This window comes from Athene noctua, chromosome 1 (assembly GCF_965140245.1).
Source record: "Athene noctua chromosome 1, bAthNoc1.hap1.1, whole genome shotgun sequence".
Taxonomy (NCBI): Eukaryota; Metazoa; Chordata; class Aves; order Strigiformes; family Strigidae; genus Athene; species Athene noctua.
In genome coordinates, this window is record NC_134037.1 from 126,997,481 (window position 1) to 127,011,365 (window position 13,885).

Below are 13,885 nucleotides of genomic sequence, written 5' to 3' on the forward strand. Positions count from 1 at the left end.
CCCATGGTCAAATTAAGGGGGGGGGGGAGGGGGAGGAAAAGAAGGAAAGAAAAGAATTAAAATCTTGGTGTGACCGATAGATTGCAGACATGGCTTTTTTTTTTTTTTTTTTTCCCCAGCCCATACTAGGGAGTAAAATCTCTGCCTTATGTCTTTTTCACCCCGAGCTAGTGAGAGCTACAAAACTGTGGATGCGAGATAAGAAGTTTGGGTGATGCCTTGGTGTGGACTGGCCATGTTGTTAAAGTGCCACAAAAGAGGCTGTCTTCAGGGCCTTGCCTGTCTCAGATGGTATATGCTGGCTATTGGTTTTGGAAAAGAGCGAAGCTTTGTGGCACCTGACATGCAGTTTTGTATGTGGCAGGGAGAGGGGCTGGTTTAGCATGATGGGGGGAGCGCCAAGCCCTGTCTGATTTTTTTTTCATGAGGAGCTTTAAATGATAAATGCTATTCTAAGTGTAGAATTAGGAGCACTAATTACAGCTGACATATTGTTTCATAATTTTTATTTCTAACATTACACAGTGTTTGGATTTCTCCAGCCTTTGCTAGAGAGCTCTTTTTTGACTGCATAAGCAGAAAATGGCAGATTCAGAAATCAGCTGTTTCCCTGATGAATTCAGAGAAACTCACGTGGAAACAGTGACTCTTAAGGTTCATTTTTCATTAATGTGGAGCGGACTGGAGTTCTGACCATATAAAGGTAAAAGCAGGTGTTTCTCCGGAGCTATATTTGGCTTCTGCAGGGGTTACACACACAGAGAGCATCTCGGGATCATTCTGTATGTAATGTGTTATCAAAGCTTTACATTACAAATCTGTTGCCTTTTGGAAATGAGAAAACAAAATGTGACATGAGGATTGGAGGGGTCAAAAACAGGTCTTGGTAGTAGCAGAGCCCTGCATTTGCTGTAATGTATTCCCTTCACTTCTCCCACTTTCTCTCATTATCTTGTTTGTTATGTGTAGCTGAATAAGCATGTAACCTCTAAGGCTGTGGAGCAGATCATTAGGAGTTACTGATTAACGCCATGTTTCAGTAGCAGATCCTGAGTTCCTCTTTTTACAAACTGAAGGGGTCTGGCTTTATGATTTTTTAATTAGAGTGTAAATATTGCAGCCTCATAAACTGCTTGATTTATAGATGACAGCAAAGTTTGCACTTCGGGTAAGGACACAGGAGGCTTCAGAAATACAGTTTTAGTGCCCCTGTTTGCCTGTACAGCCATCCTGATCTTTTGCCTGTGCTGCATTCATCCCAACAGCCTTACTGATAATGCCTGTGTGTCATTTCTTTAAACTGGCAGGACGACTGAAATTCTTTTTTATGTCTTTAAGCAAAAGAAAGACAACTCATACTGTACATTTTAACTGATTACATCAGATAAAAAATTTGGAGTGATATTATTGTCACTGTCAGCCAACAAGGGGAGCTTAAAAATTGATGTTCATTTTGAGGATTCTGGAGAAGTTGGGCCAAATTCATCACTGAGCATGACTGTAAATGTCAGAGACATGAGAGAAATGGTAAGTCAAGATTGACAAAGATCCGAACTGTTAGTGGATAATAGAAGGGCATTTCTGATATCCCTAATGCAAAGTGTTACCAGATCTTCAAGGATGGATACTCTGTCTCATCACAAAGGAGGAAAGTCCTGCCTTTCTCAGGTAATCCATAAAGCTTGGCTTTCATGTGCAGCACAAGTTAGGAAATTCACAAGTAGAGGGACTGGTATTAATTTTAACAGGACTTGAGTCAATATTAATAGCGAACAGGCCACCTAAAATCCTCAGCAGAAGTTGTTCAGCAGAAGCTAGGACTCATCCCAGGCAGCAGGATATTATTTGGCCAGTGTCTCTGTCCTTGGTGCAGAGAAAGACTTGTCAAACACTGAACTTCTGTTCTTTTCTCTGTGGATCCTTCTTGCTCTGTCTCCACAACCCACCTTCAGCTTGCTGTCAGCACTGTTAAGCTTTCATGGGGATGACTCAGCCCCGGATTGCTCTCGGGTGCAGTAATCTACCAACAGAGGCCTAATTGTTTTGCGAACCTTCCTTCCCTACTAGCACGACTTGCCTCTTTCCATCTTGCACATCCTCTGGAAACTCTTATTGCCAGCACTGCCAATAGGATTTGTCTGTTGGGATTTTGAGGGGGGCTGTATTTTGGGAAGGCTCTTTGTCACGTAGTGAGGAATTGCTCTGTCTGCAGTTTCTTCACGGGGCTGTTTTGAGGCCCCTGTCCCCCTTACGCAGCCTGCCTGCACTGTGCCGGGGGCTCTGGGCTGTGAGCAGGGGCTGGAAGAAGCCAGGGCATGGTGGGTTTTCCTCTGTCTTGGCACACAGGAGCAGCATAACCCCACCTGAAAGCTCTTGGTGAGAGAGACAGAGAAAACTAAAGCAGACAGTCTTCCATAGTAAGAGTGACTTTTCTGTCCCCAAATACACAGCACAGTGTCTGCAGTGCTGGGATGGTCAGGACATAGCAGATGGAATAAAACCCCACATTTTATTCTGCCCTGGCAGCCATTCTGAGCAACTGGCTGCAGTCAGTGGCCTGTGAGAAGTTATAAATTCTCCTGTCTATCCCTTAGCAGTGCTTTTCTCGGTCTCCACTCTGGTCTCTTCACTTCTCCAGCACCAGTGACCTCTACTGTCTCAGACCAAACTACTGGGAGAGGTGGCAGCCAGCTCCTACAAGCCAAGAGCCCAGCTTCAGAATTGAATGCTTTCGGAAAATGTTGGCACTCTGTTTGCTGCCTTTTCTCTGTAGTGAGAAGACTAGAAACATAATTTTTTGCAATGATATCTGAAATGTTCATGAACAGTGATGAAATCCAAAAACATGCCACAGTGTCAGATTCACCTCTCTCTGCTGGAGCTCTACTTGTTTTACTACAGGAAGTATTTTGTGGCTCTACAGTAGCAGCCTGGGTTTGTTGCCAGAGGCCCAAATACTGAAGTTTGGTGTGTTGTTTGGTTTTGGTTTTTTTTTTCATCATACTTGTTGAAAGACCTTTCAATGCAAACTTGATGTCAATGGCAATTACATATATGTTTACAGATTATGCTTCCAATCCCGTCCTGGTAAATGTTTTTACACATGGTTAAATCTGCACGTGTAATTGCCTAGAGAATAAAATCAGAAGTGGTGAACGTAGGAAGATAATAACTAGAATTGAACTGTTTTCTTGTTCCTGTTTAATTTTGAACCTATTCAACCCTTGTGAGTTCAAAAGTTCATCTCAGTCTTGACCATTATTGAGTTTGGATTCTGTTTAGGAGAAACTGTGACTCCAAGTACAGCAAAGGGTCAGAGGACAATAAATCCAATAGAATAAATAAAGTGATAAATGAAGCAGGCAGAGAGATGGAAAAGTGAAAAAATAACACATACTGGGTGAGTTCATGGTTTCTATGACACTGGAAGGTGTTCTGCCACTGACTGAACTGGGGCTGGGATTTCTTTCAAAACACCTGGTTCAAAATCCCTGGAATTCAACCAGGATATTTCTATTACCTCTAGTGCTTTTGTGTCACTTATAATGAGCTTTAGTTTGTAGCTCTAATTCATGCTGCAGCTCCCAAAAGCCCTTAGCTGCAACATGTAGCAGTCCAGTCTTTCTGGGGTGGGGAAAAAAAAGTGAAATTACAGAGAAGAATGGCTTTTCCTCCTCTCCTGTTTCTCCCCAGAGACTTCAGAGCCTCAAATGCAGTTATCTTCGCAACCCAGTTTCTCTGTGACCCAATTTCTTTTGCATTTATTGAGCTCCTCTGTGATACAAATGAAGCTGGCACCAAACATTTTACTACAAATCTGGTGTGAAAAAGGACTGAGAACATTTCAGTGCATGTGTGTACCTACGGTCTTTGGTGTCCTTAGCAGAAGTTCTTGTGTTGTCAACATTGAATTTAAGCATTGAATCATGGTGTCCTAAAGGTGAAGTCCAGCTTGCTTTGCAAGACACATTGTATTTTCTCTGGGCTTCCAATAAAAGAAGCAATTTGGCTCAGTGTCTTTACTTTCAAAAGCCCAGACTTACATCAGTAAAGTGCAAAAGCTATGTAGGGCCAAAGCTGCACCAGGGACATGTAAAATGAGCTAACTCTGCTGACTGCAATGGAGCAAGGGAGATTAGTAGGAACTACAGATTTGTCTGATAGTTTACAAAGCACTTCAATACCTTTTGGATGGAGATATCAGGGCTTATATTAATTATTAATATTTTGGTATTCTTGAGATCTTAGTACTTCATGGTTTAAATCATCACAAATCCACTCATCACCAGCATGTAAGAGATTTTTTTTTTTTTTTTCCCCTGAAGTAATTAAACTGAGCACATTCCTGCTCTAATTCTGCTGAGTTTATTTTACTGGAAGTTGTCTACCTTCTTTCAAAAATACAAATATTAATTGCACAGGAACTTACCAACAATTTGTAAAAAGAATTAAAAATCGAAGATTCAAGTTTTAATATTTACTTCTAAAGCATGCAGTGTTTAAAAAGTATGATAATCTCTCCGAATTCCCTGAGAAGTGTTTCTAGTCTATCAAAGAGACCACACTTAATGGGTTAAGTACTTGGAAACCGAAGGAAGCGCTCCAACTGTTGCAGAAAGTCTGAGGTTTTAAAGAGAGAGAGAAGTATTTGAAATGCTGCTTTCAAGTTAGGTCTGGATATTCCAGCTCAGAGACATTTCTTGTTGTCAGTAAACTAAAATGGAAAGAAAAAAAATTCAGACCCTGCAAAGGAAGGAAAGTCAGAGAACTTGAGTAAGTGATGACTTATCTGATAACAAAAATCCTACTACCCCAATCATTCATGGTTTATTTCTTTGGCATGCAACATTTTTGAGAAATCCACTGAGCACTAGTAATTTCACTACTGCAAAAGCCAAATCCTTCATTTAAACTTTTGAGACAATTTTTCCATTTACTTCTCTGCCACTCAAGCAAAGAGCCGAAATCATAAGCTCACTCATACCGGTTCACCTCATTAATTAGAAAAGAGACAGGAGCTGCTTCCAGATGAAAAGGGGATGCAGCAGAGGAAAAATATGCTGGAAAATCAAAACAGATTGCTTCTAATAACTTCTGGATAGTATTCCAAGCCTGGTTTGGCCACATTGAAACATCTCTAAACTTTGGGAAAGTTGAGATTTGGAGCTGCCTGTTAGAACAAGATCATCAGAGAACTGAAGAATTTGGTACTTAATTAAAGAAAGCGATGTAGAGAACAGAGCCAGCAGTTTGTCTTGTTTAAAATAATGAAATCAGAAGTTAATACATTTTAACCAAAATTTGAAAACCTAAAACCCAAACCCAAATGTTAAGTTTATGCTTGCTGCCAAAAGTGCCGTCTGATATTGTGCAATTGTACAAGTAGCTAGAGTATGGCTGATGAGTCCTTCGTGTTGACACAGGAAAGTTAAATGCCAAACACTGTTTGCTTCTTTTTGTTTTTACCACCACCTTTGACAGCTGAAAAGTTATACAGTATTAAAATAAAACTTTAATGGAACAGATCGAAAATTTGTACAGTTTCCAAGGTCTCTGGTGGGAAAGTTGTTCACATTTGATAAATCAATTCCTAAACTAAGGTAGTTGGAGAAAATTGTGGTGTAATCCTCAATAGAAACACATGTCTCTTATGCAGCAGAGAAAACAGTGTTGTCTGAAATGTTCCTTTAAGGGGAGAAATGTTCCCCTATTTCGTATCATATTTGCAAGTTTTTTGGATAGACTCCTGTTTGGAGTTGAAACAGGCGAGGCTGTGTCCTCCCGCTGAAAAGCAATCGCTTGCAGGCAGGCAGAGGATGTGTGGTAGCCTTCTGATGGTGGTTTTGTTGCTGTTCATTTGCGACCTACATCTGTGGAGGGAGCATGTGATGATGACGTTGCAACTGTGCCTTTGGAGGGGACTCAGTGTTTGAGAAGAACACTTGAACAGTGGCTGTGAGTTGTGTTTCCTTTCTTTGCTTCCACTGGGGGTGAACAGAAGGTGATGCTAGTGATGATAAGAATGAAGAGGATCTCTTTCTACAGAGAAACCCAAAGTTTCTTAGTTTCAAAGGGCAGCTTATCTCTGCCTTAACTTGAAACCATAGATCTGAAGCACATAGATTTCATCTGGACTGGATGTGAAACAAAAGCTAGAAGATACAGTTGTGCTGAGTATGATGCTGATTTTTCTTACTTTTTGTTTTCTGTTGTTCTTCCGTTTCTTCTGGGAGAAGATGCGCTGGATGCCCATTAGCTCAACAAATGCAATTTTCAGTCAACCTTTATCCTGAAATTTAAGAGAAATTTAAAAAACATTATGGTGAACTATTCCCAGCTCTGGTTTAGAGGAAATCTAGTTTAGGGGAATCTAGTTTAGGGTAAGCCACTTTCATGTGGATGGAAAACAAGTTAGAAAAATAACTACTCAGGCTAGCTATGAGTGGTTCGTTGTCAACCTGGAAGGACGTACTGAATGAGTTCTGCCTAGAACCCTTTTCATATTCACATTAATGATTTGGATAATGAAGGGGATGTTAAACTTATTAAATTTGCAGGTGACACCAAGCTGGGACAGTTTGCAGTCAGATTGTTGGACGGGATTAGAATTCAAAATTACCTTGACAAATAGGAGAAACGGCTTGAAGAAGATAAGGTGCATTCAGTGAGATCAAATGCTGACCTCTGAACACAGGTAGAAATGAATACTCTGACAAATATGAGCCATGAAACACCAGTTTTATGAGAAGGGATCTGAGATGGCTTTAGCAGAATGGTAGCTAAACACAAACCTGCTTTTGGGGAAAAAACAACCATGTTAAGGACAGGGAAGATAGCATGAGATGATGAAGGGCCTTCTTCCCCTCTGTGAAGCATTGGTGAGACTTTGGCTGTGGTGGTGTGCTCACTTTTGGGTGTGGTAAGGAGAAAAATGTACCCCAGCTGGAGAGGTTGCAAAGGGAGCAAGGAGACTGCTTGGAGGTTTGCCAAATGTGGCCTTTGAGGACAGGCTGAACGTGTTAGGGTTGTTTAAGGAGGCTGAGGGGGCATGATCACAGGCATCAAATATATAAAAGGAGGCTGCACAGAGAAAGGGAATCACTTTTCCTCTGTGTCCCCTTGACATAGAAGGAAAAGTAGTGGAATTAGACTGCAGCAAATAAGATTGTTAGATAATGGGGAGCATATCCTGACAGTATGGACTGTTAAGGACTCAGGATGTTGAGAAATTGCAGGTTCCAAGAACTTTTATTGAATGGCTGGATAAAGATGATCCTTCTTCAGAGCATACCATGGACAGGATGATCTTCCTAATACCTTAAGTTTCGAAATTAAGTAGTAAAAAAATCTATTCTTAGGGAGTTTATTTCAGGAAAATGCTAATGAAGAAAGTTTTCCAAATAAATTACTCCATTACCAGACCTCTTAGAGGAGCATTAAAGTGCCTACAGCTGCGTGGAGCTAGACAGTGGTGCCTGCCATGCAGCCTCGTTAGAGCAAGTGGTTATGGCAATAAAGAGCTTTCCCTTCCATCCACCCTGAGCTAGCTGGTCTGTGTGGACATGGTATGAAAGCACACAAGGCTACCAGCAATTGCTGGAGCAGCAAGAAGAGAAAAAGGATTGTAAGGAAATAGGATGATTGCTTTGTACATTCTTCTTTGATACATACCATCAGCTAAGAAATACCTCTCTGGAGCAAGAGGGACCATTTATAGCCTGGTACATCTCCAGTTCATAGATCTTGCAGAGGCACTGTGGATACGTCTCCTTGCTCTCTGCAGGAATCTAGCATTTGTAACCCAACCACTTAGGATTAGAAAGAAAAGACAAAACAGATTTTCCACATGACAGTGTTGTTCATATCCCCTACAGTGAAAATTAAATGTAAAATTATGTCTTTTGAAGATCAAGAAATGACACAATGGAAGACAATAATAGAGTGTAAATAGAGGGTAAATGGTAAACTATCAGTGCAGCTAAATGAAAGATTTCCTTTCCTTCAAGGGTAATCCCTTCCAGAGTGAGATACACTGCTTTACCTTGAGATTCTGGTTTATATCATGACATTTCATCTTTAATTTTTGCCATAGCATTGTTTCACTGTGTGCAATATGGATTCATCTTGTGCTTTCCAAGTGTGTTGAGCAGTTTGTGTGTATCCAGGAGAGAAAAAAACCCTGTGGTATTAATTGAGAGAGAACTTGATCACATAATAAAGGGTTGTGAGTTACATATGTGCATGATGAAAGAGGCTGGGGTTTTCCTATGTAGCCTAACTTTTGCATTTCAGACTTACAAATGCTTAAGTTTGCACATCTAGAGTTACGCTAGTAATGTCAAGCAGTCTGATATCAAGATCAGTGGGGCCATGCAGCAGTTGACAACAGCTTGTTCACTGCCTGTTCTGTGAGAAAGCTCTCAGGCACGGTGGTTGCAGAAGCAAGTTTGGAGTCTGTTTATTAAAGGAGTGGTCTTCACCAGCACTGTGGTATCTCTGTCTGAGGAGATCTCTTTTGCAGAGATCGTAACTGCCAACTTGTCAGGTATTTCCTGGACTTGTCAGTCTCTCTGAGGTGAAGCAGACTGTGGTATATAAAGCCACAACACTGACATATCACTTACCTAGTTCTGCTAGACTTAGCCTCTCCATGAAGTATGCAAACTGTCTCTGTCTTGTGCAGAATTTGCATTATCTAAAGATCACTATGTATGCTATGGTCCATTCGCCTTTGCAAATGCTGTTTAAATATAGCATCCATAAATAAATGTTAAATAATTCATGAACATAATTTTGTAAATTCTGCAAGGCCACACCTCTCTAGGGGCATATTTATGAACATGCGTCAGCCTGGAATCAATGTGTCTGCCAAGCACCCTACCTCTGAGGCAGAATTCCCACATCTAGCCCAAAATGCTGCAAACGACTCTGATTCCACTTCACTAGTCATCCATCATACTGTCACTTTAATTCAGATGCTGCTACTTGTTTTAATAACATACATCTTACACAAAGAATATTGCTAACACAAGATTCTTGAGGTAGATTTTTACAGCCTCATAAAATGGTATTAACCCTTTGATCCCTGATACTCTTTTCATACAGCTTTTTTTTTATGCTTATCAATAACCCTTGTTCATGGGGTCTGTTCATGCTGGAGAATCCGACATCAATCACTGCAGTAAAAATATTATTCCTTCAGCATTACCCTAAAGAATTATGGAAAGAATAAAAGTGTTATTGCAGGAATTATTTAGCAAACAATAGATGGATAAAATGTATTATGGTAAGTGTTAAATTATATCACCTCATTACAGGAAACTACCTGAGATAGCACAGAAGGTAGTTCAGTGCCTTTTCTAAGTAGTTCAAAGAGAACAATAGCAGAATCCCACAAAAGGTTTTACTATGAAATCCTGGAATGACAAGGCAAATCAAATAAAATGATAGTTTAGAGGAAAAAACCCCAAGGAATTTCTACCTGCATATTTCTGAGTTACACCTGGAGATATTTTGGGGGTAAGGGGAGGAGAATAACAGTAATTTACAGTTAGCTGCTTAACACTCGTGCTTAATTATATTTCTACATGTGTTTATAGAAATACCTTCCTTGTTGTAGCAGAGCAACATGGAATGTGCAGTTTTAAAAAATATTTTGCTTCTATTCTAAATAAAGAACACACTAAGTTATTTCTTTCTTCCTTCTCCCCGCTCTTTTTCTTTGCAGCCAGCACCAGGAATTAGAAAAGATTTTACTGAAATGCTTGATTAAACCAATTACTAAAATCATGCCCATATTTTACGTATTATTAAGGATACCTAAACAAGGTTGGGTTCCGTGGTTTCACCAAGTAGACTCTTATCAGTTAATGCAGATTTAGAGAGGGGGGGGAAAAAAAGCATAATGTTACACTGGTCTCATGGGATTCATTTGATCAACATGATTAAATTATTTCCTTACTCAGCTAGAAGGAAATTACTAGTAACCAGACATTATGTGTCTGTTAATTATGTGCAATAAGGTTCTCTGCTATCACACCAGCTCTTGCATTCATGTTCTGTGTGTTTTAAAGGCATTCTCATTTTTTAAATGTAAATATTGAAAAGGGACAGCTATAATTTTCTTTCCCTTATTTAATAAATATCTAACGTGCCAAAAAGCACTTGTAAGAAGCAGCTGTTTGTCCTTGGTGTAATTATAAGCAAGTTTGTGGTGATGACATGCTGGCATTTCACATGTTTTGGGTCGCCCCCACCAGGATTTTTTTTTGTGTTGCAGTTGTTCATTTTTTAAAGTTGATTCATTTATTATCATAAGGAATGTGAACGAAGGTTTGCCAGAAACCTGTAATTTTTCTTGAAACAGTTAATCTTCCTGATGCCAGGTCTGCTCACCTATATGTTGTTTTTGTGCCAGATCTACATTCTGCTCTGATGCTGCCCAATCTAGGATTTCAGAAGGATTTTTTATAAAGGAAGAAACAACATATGGTACAAGAGGGGCCTTATTCTTTTTCTAATGAAATGATGGGCTTCTGTTTCATATTAAAGTGTTAATAGGTCTGAAATTAGGTCTCAAAAAAGAGAATAGTGCTTTTAAAATTCCTAATATGATTCATTATCTGCAGTCAAAACCAGATGACATTTATTTTTATCCAAAAAAAAAAAAAAAAAGAAAAGAAAAAAAAGGCAAGCTAGAGAAAAAAAAGGATCCTGGATTCAGGCTCTGATTTATTGAACAGAAAGCTCTTTAGAATCAGAGCTTGGGCTGGAGGCTGGAGGTTTTGTTTGAGTTTGAGAACCTTCATATGTTTATGAAATGTAAACAAATATTTCAAAGAAGGTGGTGTCACATTTGAAGTAAGTGATCCTATTAGGCACTGGGATACGGCTGCTTTGTTGAAGCAGTGGGCAGCATTTTATGTATGATAGTGCTGTGTACGGCTAATATACCGAGACATTACTTTCATCCGAAATGCCGATAGGACTGAACTTCTCTCATGCACTTTGGCTTTCAGTGTTAATAATGAATGAATAAAGTTCAGAGGATAGAAGCTAAATGGATACTGTGCTTTAAAAGAATGAATTTTTACTAACAACATGCCAAGCTATTCAGAAATGAGCAAAAGACAGCAAATAGACATACTTATTGGGAGTGGATGAGAAGGCTGTAATGAAGTACGTATGAGTTATGCTGGCATAAACCACTAGAAATTTCAATACAATTGAAAATACATGTTAATTAGAAATAACGAAGGTTTGATGACATTTCCTTGATTATGTGGATTTTGGGTGCGTGCTTTTTTGACGCAGTTAGCTTCCATAGGGTGGCCGTCTCTTCCACACCCTGTTTTTTGATACCAGTACCTTACTCTATGTCTGCCAGAAATGTAAACATGAGACTAATGTTTTTTGTAGATCTTGGGCACTGCCAATAGACAGCCTAGAAAGTACCTTTTCTGGAAACATCATCTGAATGATGCCTTCAGACTTTGATTATTACGAGCCACCAAGCCTCAGTGACAGTGGTCACTGTTGATCAAGAACCTTTGTTAGTGATCCAGATCCTCAGTTCCTGTCAGTCTGCTTCAATATTATGATGTGAGCTCACATCAGCAGCAGATCTGGCTCAGAACAGTCATCAGCACTCGTAGCACATAGAGAATGGCAGCAAAGAGCAAAAACAACATGAGGTTTCATGCAACCTATACCAATGGCTTCTCTTCCACATTTCCTCCCACCTCTAGGTCCTGTAATTGCTTACCCCAGAAGACCAGGAGCTCAGAGATGCTGTCAAAGGTGTGTGGAAACACAAAGGACAGTTGTATATAAGTAGTGCTTGTGATCAGCTGTGTCAGTCACAAAACAACTATCCTCAGCACTTTCTGACGGATACAAAAAGAATTATATAGCAAAGACCTAATCCCAAAATGATGTGCATGTATGTGGAGAGGTATGTCTGACATTCACATTAATACCAAATGAGTTCATCATGATTAATGTTATTACATTAAATATCGAAGGAATTAATAATGATTAGACCATTATTTTAAAGGGTTACCAACATGACACTGGCTCATTTTTTAACAGCTGTAGACAGTTGGGTTTGGACTTTTTTCTCTCTGCACATTTCCAGTACTCATCTCCTCTGACCAAATATACTCACTTGGAATTTCATCTTACTGAATTTATGGTTTTATGGCTGTGTTTCCTGCCAGGGCTAAATCCAAGTTCTGATGAAGTCATTAGGAGCTTCGCTATTCACTTCACCACTGCAAAAAGCTGAGGCCTGATCCTGATTTCCCTGGACTGACAAGCACTATTTCCCTTGGTTTAAATGGACTTTTATATGCCCCCTCGATCCTAGGAAAAAACTAAGAGAATATTAGGTGTGGGGATGTGGTGTGTGTTAATATTTAGCATAGAGGAAAGTTTTCCCTGTCATACCTCAGCTACTTCTGTGAGAAGATGAAAAGAAAAAAAATTACATTGAATAGTCAACAAGCCAAACATATAAAATGGTCCCAGAAAATTCTCTTCCTGCACCAAGACGAGTTTGCACAGAGGCTTCAAGGAGTCACTTGGTCACTTGGCCTTGTCGCATGCTGCAGGCCCACGTATTGGAATCAACCAGAACTGGGAAGGGAAAAAGGTTGCAAACAGTCTGCTATGAAATTTAGCCATGTGTAGTGAACTAGGCCTGAACTAGGGAATAGCCACCCATCACAAAATTATTATCTTTGTGCAGCAGCTTGCACATCATACGTGGCAGATGCAAAGATGAAGAGGTTCTTGCTTGCTTCCTATCTTTCATCATCCTGGTTTTTAATGAAAACTGACTTTTCTGTTTTCACACAGGATCTTTGCTTGAAGCATTAGGTCCATTCTTCCTTTTCCAAAAAACCCACCTTCAAATAGATCAGTAAGAAAGTCCAAATTATATGTGCACTATAATACTTTAAATAAAACTGGCTTAACTAGGGTAAAAAAAAAAAGATGAAGACTTTTCAAATAGGAAAAATGCTTGAACCAGATGATTAAGAGCTGTGTGTTTTATAAAAATGGCTGCCAACACTTGGGTAATACACTGTTTATTGATGCACAAATAGTATTATATTCCACACTTTTAATAAAACTAAAGAAACCAAAAGTTCTCATAAATTATCTATTCAATAGAAACTACTAAAACCTACTAAATCTGTTTTGAAGTACTAATATTTCATAGACAGTATTTAAAAATAGTGCATATCAAAGCGTGTGATTTATAAAGGGGAAAAAGCAAATATTTTTCCATTTCCAATTTGAAATTCTTGGACAGAAGGATAAATCTTGTAACATTTGTATGCTTTTCTTTACTTTTTGTCTTTGTTGATTTTTCACAGGCCTTAGCTAAGATTAAATTGCTGCTTAATCAGCTGATGATGATTAGTCATTTCAGCCCATTCACAGAAGAGTATATTAGGAGTCATATGTTTTAATTGTTAAGAGTTTTTCTGTGGTTGCTTTATAAAATGGTAGCTTGGGGTTTTCATTTGGCCTTTCATTCTGCAGTACAAAAAATTCAAGAAAGGAGAGGATTAAACTGGTTGCCAGAAGCCCAATTATTATAACATTGCTTTTCCCATAGGTCTTCATGTTGTGTCCAAGATGTACAAACCTCCTCAGCAAAATATATATACGTATATCGGTATATTAGGAAATTAAACATGTCGGGGACAATTCTGTGTCATTGAGGCTCTTGGGCACAGAGCTGCCTACTTGCATACTGTTACACACTTTTGCCTTCAAAATTAAGATGGTTGCATGGAGGCTGCCTATGGGGAATGGTCCTTGAGCTATGAAAATACCTAGTCCTTGCCAAGGAATTGGCCAAGGGAATGATGAT